Source organism: Rhineura floridana, chromosome 8, assembly GCF_030035675.1.
Source record: "Rhineura floridana isolate rRhiFlo1 chromosome 8, rRhiFlo1.hap2, whole genome shotgun sequence".
NCBI lineage: Eukaryota > Metazoa > Chordata > Lepidosauria > Squamata > Rhineuridae > Rhineura > Rhineura floridana.
This window is the reverse complement of record NC_084487.1, coordinates 2415868-2424140: the sequence shown is the minus strand read 5'-3', so window position 1 is coordinate 2424140 and position 8273 is coordinate 2415868.

The following is an 8273-nucleotide window of genomic DNA, read 5'->3' as shown; positions in this document are numbered from 1 at the left end:
CCAGCTGCCTCTTGAATGCCTCCAGTGTCAGAGAGCCCACTACCTCTCTAGGTAATTGGTTCCATTGTCGTATGGCTCTAACAGTTAGGAAGCTTTTCCTGATGTCCAGTTGAAATGTGGCTTCCTGCAACTTGAGCCCATTATTCCGCGTCCTGCACTCTGGGACGATCGAGAAGAGATCCCGGACCTCCTCTGTGTGACAACCTTTCAAATGTATATGTTTCACTTTCCAGCATATAAAGATTCATAATACTGTTGCAAATTCCCCCCCCCCACACACACACAACAACCTTATGAAGTAGGTGAGGGTGGTGAGCAATTGTGACATTGCCCAAGAACTTAACTGAAGCCCACTGAGCTTAGGAGTTGAGGGTTGTATCCCGTGCTAGTTCTACTCAGTTGAAATTAATAGACATGACTCACTTAGGCCCAATTATTTCAATGGGTCTATTCTGAGTAGAATAGTTGAATATAACTCAAGAGTTAGGATCTGACACACTCAAGTTTGTGATGTCACAAGGCAAGACATACGGGACACCTCATGTCTGTCTTGCATATTATCTTAAGCTAGAACTGAGAAGAAACTACTCTCAGGCATTGTCCTCTGCATAGCTGACGTGGAATATTCACATGGAATTCTCTTTTAATATTTACCAGATAGGAATTCGGGGGAATAATAACCAGAAACTGTTCGGTATTTGCCTTCACTGCATGATAGATGTCATGCTGTGCTTTTTGACTGACATTTCATATGTGAACTCTTGCTGAGATCATAGCCCCCAAGGGAAGCCAAAACACTCAATGTTGAAGTCAGATTTCAGCAATATCTGACATTCTTTGCCTTTGTACATTCATCTTTTCACAGACATTGTCATCCGAAGCCCCAACTAATCTATATACTGTAATGGCTCTGTGGGGGTGCAAATCAGGCTACGATTTGGAATGTTGACTATGGAGCACTGAAGAGCTTTATTTATTTATTGTTAAAGCACATAGCAGAGAGTTTCTTTTAAAAAGTTAAAGTCTTTCATTGTTTTCATTAAACAACCCCCCCCCCCCCGAGCTAACTCTGCAGGCAGCATTTTGGACAGCCTAATGTAAGGCCTATCAGAGCACATGAACAAGCCAGTGTGAAATGGCTATGTTTTTAAGTGCAAGCAAGGATACACACCACCCAGCCCATCTTGAATATTTTAAAATAAGAGCAAGACATTAACCCCCGGTCTGTGGGAGATTGTGGAGAAAAGGGAATCCCTTTTACTCTCCTCACAAAACGCTCCTGGACCTGTGTTCTGCAATTTGGTAGGGTTCATCCACTCTGAAGGGGCTCCTGCGTGTGTGAATTTCATTCACTTTGGCCATTTTTAGATTTCCCTTGATAGTGAATGGGGAAGTATACACTTTTAGATTTCACATGATAGTTGAAAAGGAAATGGACTGCCTTCCAGTCGATTCCAATTTATGGCAACCCTACGATTAGGGTTTTCATGGTAAGCGGTATTCAGAGGCGGTTTACCATTGCCTTCCTCTGAGGCTGAGAGGCAGTGACTGGCCCAAGGTCACCCAGTCAACTGCATGGCTGTGTGGGGATTTGAACCTTGGCCTCCCAGATCGTAGTACAACACTCTAACCACTGCACCATGGGGGATTATACAGAGTGGCTTGGAATGCAAATTACAGATTGATGTGGCAAGAGCACATCACAATTCAGAAGCTGATCTGAATTTTAAAAATCACACAGGTACAAGGTGAATCTTGGGGCCTGTGCACATACCAATTTGAGCCTTCCTGCCCTTTGCTTATGTAGCCCAAATTTCAGCACCAGTGCGCAAGATCAGCACCAAGACCCTCCTCTTTCAACAAGCCTTTTAAGTAGAGACCTTATCCCAGTCTGCATCTGTGCTGGAATTGCTTTTAAAGATTTTTTAATATATTTTAAAGTCTGTTTTTATGATGCTTTAAAGTTTTCTTTAGTGCTTTTGTTTGCCACCCTGGGCTCCTACTGGGAGGAAGGTCAGGATATAAATCAAATAAATAAATAATAAAAGAAAGGTATGTACTGGAAGACTTGGGGTAACCTTGAGGTACACACAAATACAAAGAATCTGGAGGAAAGCGTAAGGGGGACCCCCAAAACAGCTCCATAGAACAGTGGCGCAATGTTGAGTGTATGGGGGTGGTGGAACAGAACAGAGTGCTTGTAATGGGACGTAAGTATCTCATCGTCTGGCTAGACCTCTTTCCCACTCACAAAAGAGAAGCTATTTTTAAATGTCCCCAGGGATGGGAGAGAGCTGCCCATAAACATCCGTGGAGAAATTAAAGACCTTTGGTTGCATTTTCTACACAGTTACCTGGGAGTTAGTCCCACTTCATTCAGCGAGGCTGGCTTCTGAGTATACATGTGTTACAGGGTTACACTGTTGATGGAGCTGGAGTAGGCGGCGAGGGGTTCCCTAAGAAGAACCCTGCTGGATCAGACCAAAGGCACCGATTCGACCTCCCTTTCCCCCACCCGCAAAAGCATTAACACTGGAGGAGGAGGAGGGATGGAAAGGCGTGACTGGGAGCCTAAATGGGCACACCACTCTGCAATATTTTGGTGTGAGGTTACTCTTTTTTGTTCCTTTCTTTTGGACATGGTTATGTTTCTTTGCTGTAGCCAAGGGCCCCTTTCCTTTGTCATTGGTCCAGCCGCTACATTAGGTGTCTCAAGTGCCACTCTCAGACCTACAAGGCTTTTTATTCCCTCCATGTTCCCTGTCCACCCCTCCCAACTAGCGTGTGTGGGTCACACTGAGAGAGCAATGCTGACGTCTCACGCCATGAGACGGGAGCCCACACACTCCCGTTCAAATCTCACCTCAGGAGGGAATTCCCTGGGTAAGAGCACCAGAAGACCCCAGCTACGGGATCAGGCCGGGGGGGGGGGATCTGATCCAACATTCTGTTCTCATAGTGGCCAACCAGGTGCCTCTGGGAAGCTTGCAAACAGGATCTGCTTTGTTGAGCTATGGAACTTGCTCCCAGAAGAAGCAGTGATGGCCACCAACCTGGATAGCTTTAAAAGAGGGTTAGACAAATTTATTCCCGATCTCTATGTACGGATGTGAAAGATGGACAGTGACAAACGCGGATAAGAGAAGAATAAACTCATTTGAAACGTGGTGTTGGAGGAGAACTTTGCGGATACCATGGACTGCAAAAAAAGACCAATGATTGGGTGTTAGAACAAATTAAACCAGAACTATCACTAGGAGCCAAAATGATGAAACTGAGGTTATCATACTTTGGACACATCATGAGGAGACATGATTCACTAGAAAAGACAATGATGCTTAGAAAAACAGAAGAGAGTAGAAAAAGAGGAAGGCCAAACAAGAGATGGGTTGATTCCATCAAGGAAGCCACAGACCTGAACTTACAAGATCTGAACAGGGTGGTTCACGACAGATGCTCTTGGAGGTCGCTGATTCATAGGGTCACCATAAGTCGTAATCGACTTGAAGGCACCCAGGGCCGGCTCCAGGCATGTGGGGGCCCTTGGGTATCAGCTTGCCCTGCCCCCCTGGTGTGTGTGTGCACGTGCATGCGCATATGCACATGCGCAGCCCCTCACACTCCCCCCATGGCCCCCCTACCTGTCTAGTCTTTACCATTGCCCTTAATGAAGATGGTGGCCGCGGTTTCCCTAAGGGGAATGAAGCCTCCACCGCCATCTTTGTTGATGGCACACGTGCATGCTATGCGTGCACATCTCTGCCATCAACTAAGATGGCGGCAGCGGCTTAGGTACCTTAGGGAAGCTGCAGCCGCCATCTTCATTAAGGGCAATGCTAAAAAGCCGGCTGACAGGTAAGTGGGGGGGGCGCAGATCGCGGAGGGCCCCTCAGGGGCCCCTGTAGTTCTGGGGCCCTCGGGCCAGTGCCCAACCTGGCCACCCTTTAGAACTGGCCCTGAAGGCACCTAACAGCAAAAGGCTATCAGACGCTCCTAGCCACAATGGCTGTGCTCTGCCACCATATTTGGAGGGAGTATGCTTCCACATACCAATTGCTGGAAACTGCAGGAGGTGAGAGCTGCTCTTGTGCTCCGGTCCTGCTTACAGGCTTCCCTTTGGAGCGTCTGGCTGGCCACCATGATGGTACTGAAGTGTGCCCGCAAAACATTTCTTGGCAGACGTACTTCTTTGTTTCCAAGTGGTGCATCTTGCTCAAATCCTGTAACTTGTCATACAATAAATGTCCTGAGGGGAGAGGCCTTGTTCCACTTTTGTTGCTCTGTAGCACAAGAATACCCCTGCAGATGGCAATAATGCGGTAACATTGGGAAAGCACTGCAGAGTATCTACTAAAATGGAATGTAGATGTGTAGATGGTCCTGTCTAAATCCACCCCAAAGCATCATTATTGGGTCAATGACATGTCGCAGAAATCACCTGCAAAACAAATCATCAGTTTGGAACGGCCCTTCCTGTGATAAAATACGTAAAAGGTAAAGGTAACATTTGCTGGCTCCTCCATAAGAATGATACATTGTCACTGTATGTAATGATTAATATACCAAGATTACTAACATAACCCTGTGATTACTTGTTCAGGAGTAAGTCCTTGCTTACTCTCATAGAATCATAGAATAGTAGAGTTGGAAGGGGCCTACAAGGCCTTCGAGTCCAACCCCCTGCTCAATCCTGTAAGTGCGCACTGGATTGCAGCCTTGCCGTGATCTGCCTTCCATCCATCCTGCCTCTTGTTACCCGGAACCCACCAGCTCTTTGCCCCTCCAACTGCATGGGACCCCCAGCTGCCACAGTTTCCTCCTGGTTGTTTACATGCAGGAGTATCCCCCCCTTACACAGTGCATGCATATGCACAGCACCGGTGGATGTATGCAACCGGCAGGAGTGACCAGTTTGGGCCAGGTGATGGTCCCAGCAGGTGACGGATTATGGGGCTGAGCAGAACCTCAGAAGGGCCGTGTGTGGTGAGATGGGCAGCACATGCGGTGTAACAAATACAAGTTTATTTCCTTCTGGATTCAATATATAATCTGCCACAAGAGCTCCTCTTAGGGCATTTGGCAGTCACTGCTTAGACCTATTGGTCTAAGTGAGGCACTTGCGAGCCACGGGCCCATCAGGATTTTTCTTCTTGCAAGGACTCTCCACCTCCTCGGTCGGCCCAGCGTCCGATGAGCCTTGCGAATCCTGGAGAGAAGCTGCATTCTCTTCCTCTGTGAGCTCCAGCTCTGTCAGCTTTGGTACCACATTGCCTTTCTCCTTCCTGACTGCACGCAAGAATTTCTGAAGCAGCTTAAAGAAAGCAGCCACAGTGGTGTTGGTAGCTATGTGAAGTGTGGGTTGCTGTGGGGGTTTCGGTTTGGGCTGAAGTTTGGGGGCTTCTGGCTTTCGCTGAGGAGAAGGTTCAGGCTCAAGCACTACTGGGGCTTTGGTCTTGGGATGAGCTGGGGCTTCGAGTTCAGGCTTCAGTGGGGTTTCAGGCGTGGTCTGAGGTGAGGTTTTGGACGTGGTCCGAGTTGTAGTTTCAGGCGTGGTCTGAGTTGGGGTTTCAGATGTAGTATGAGATGAGGTTTCAGGCGTTGTCTGAGTTGGGGTTTTGGACATGGGCTGAGGTGGAGTTTCAGGAGTGGTCTGAGTTGGAATTTGGGGCGTGGTGTGAGGTGAGGTTTCGGGCATGGTCTGATATGAGACTTTGGACGTGGTCTGAGGTGAGGTTTCGGACATGGTCTGAGTTGGGGTTTCAGGTGTGGTCTGAGGTGAGGTTTCGGACGTGGTATGAGGAGAGGTTTCAGGTGTGGTCTGAGTTGGGGTTTCAGGCATAGTCTGAGATGAGGTTTCGGAAGTGGTCTGAGTTGGGGTTTCAGGCATAGTCTGAGATGAGGTTTCGGAAGTGGTCTGAGTTGGGGTTTCAGGCATAGTCTGAGATGAGGTTTCGGAAGTGGTCTGAGTTGGGGTTTCAGGTGTGGTCTGAGGTGAGGTTTCGGACGTGGTATGAGGAGAGGTTTCAGGTGTGGTCTGAGTTGGGGTTTCAGGCATAGTCTGAGATGAGGTTTCGGAAGTGGTCTGAGTTGGGGTTTCAGGTGTGGTCTGAGGTGAGGTTTCGGAAGTGGTCTGAGGTAAGGTTTCAGGCGTGGTCTGAGTTGGGGTTTTGGACATGGGCTGAGGTGGAGTTTCAGCAGTGGTCTGAGTTGGAATTTTGGTCGTGGTGTGAGGTGAGGTTTCGGGCATGGTCTGAGTTGGGGGTTCGGGCGTAGTATGAAATGGAGCTTCAGGCTCAGGCAAGGCTTCGGGCTCCAGCTCAGGTGGTGCCTCAGGCTCCGGCTCAGTTGAGGTTTCAGGTGTGGGCTGAGGTAGAGTTTCAGGCTCAGGCGGAGCTTGGGGTTTGAGGCTTGGCTGAGGTGGGGCTTCTGGCTCAGGTTCAGGTATGACTTCCGGCTTTGATTGAGGTGGAGGTGTGGGCTTTGGTGGAGATATGGCTTCCTGTGTTGGTTGAGATGGGTGTTCAGGTTTCGATTGAGATGTGGTTTCTGGCTTAGGCTGAGGTGAGGGCGTGGGCTTTGGTTGAGGCGTGGTTGGTGGCTTAGTATGAGGTGAGGTTGGTGGCTTTGCCTGAGGCGTGGTTGGTGGCTTACTTTGAGGCGTGGCTGTGAGCTTTGGCTGAGGTATGGTTTGTGGTGTTGCTTGAGGTGGGGTCCTGGGAATTGGTAGAGGAGGAGCTTCCGGCTCAGGTTGAGGTATGCCTTCTGGTTTCGCTTGAGGTGGGAGTGGGAGCTTTGGTTTAGGTGGGGTTAATGCAGGCTTGGATTGAGCTGGGGTTTTAGGCTTGGGTGAAGGTGCAATCATGGGTGTGGGCTTAGGTTGTGGCTTGGGCTGAGGCAAGGCTGTGGGCTTGCTGCTGGTCACAGGTGCTGAAGAAGATGTTTCTGGGGAATGGTAATAAATCTTCATTGAAAGCTTTGTATGGTTCTGGACTGGTTCTGGAGTTGAAGGAACAGGCTCTGGTGTGGGCGGGGGCTGGGGCATGGGTCCAGCCCACCCCTTCATCCAGGCATAGAAGTGCTGTGTGGCGGTGTAGACTCCTGGCCTGCGTGGTTTGCCACAGCCACGGCCCCAGCTGGTGACTCCAATCACCCAAAATGGCTGAGCTGTGTCTTGCCGGCACATGAGGGGGCCGCCACTGTCTCCCTGCAGCAACAAGACAGACAGAAGGAGGAGGGCTGAGCCACAGTTTGCATTTGTCTCAGGCCACATCTGCCCCATACATTTAAAGCACCATCATGCCACTTGAACAGCCATGGCTTCCCCCCAAAGAATCCTGAGAAGCCTAGTTTGTGCAGAGCTTGGAAAAGTTACTTTTTTGAACTACAACTCCCATCAGCCCCAGCCAGCATGGCCACTGGATTGGGCTGATGGGAGTTGTAGTTCAAAAAAGTAACTTTTCCAAGCTCTGAAGAGTTGTTAGGAGACACACACCCCATACCCGTCAGAGAGTACAATTCCCAGAGTTCCCTGGGAAGAAGGATTGACTGTCAAACTGCTCTGGAAATTGTAGCTCTGTGAGGAGAATGGGGGGGCTCTCCTAACAACTCTTAGCCCCCTTAACAAACTACACTTCCCAGGATTGTTTGGGGGAAGAAGCCATGACTGTTTAAAGTAGTATTCATACTGTTTTTTTAAAAAATATATATTGTAAAATGCTGCAGAAATGTGGAGAACTGAATTCCTGACTAGAAAAATGAGGAACCATGAGAAGCAGAAGAGAGAGATTGTCCCCCGCCCTAGTCAGAGGGGGTGCGTCTTTGCGTGGGGGACAACCAGCCTGTGAAGGAATGGAAAGTGGGAGTGGCAGGCATATTGCCACTAAATTACCTCACTTTTATTCTGGAATTAGTGCTTTCATTGAATGGGTTTCACAGTTCCTCAGAGAAACAACGGATCTGTTGGACAAGTCAAGCCAGTCTGCAAAAATGCAGGGCTAAAATGCATCATGGGGCTGTTGTCTTAGGACAGCAAGGGCCCTGAGAGGATGACCTCTGGGGCCCCTTCCAGACGACCTGCTTATTGAGCATTCAGCTCTGATCTGTTTGCAAGGAGAGTGGATGCCATTGCATCAAAGCAAGAGTTATCCCACTTCCCTTATTACAAAATGTCTGATCTTTTGGGGAAGCAAGTTTGACATGCCAGACCTCTCAGTCAACCTCAATTTGCGAGGATGGGATTGAATTCCACCCAAAAATATTGACCATTTGCAAGC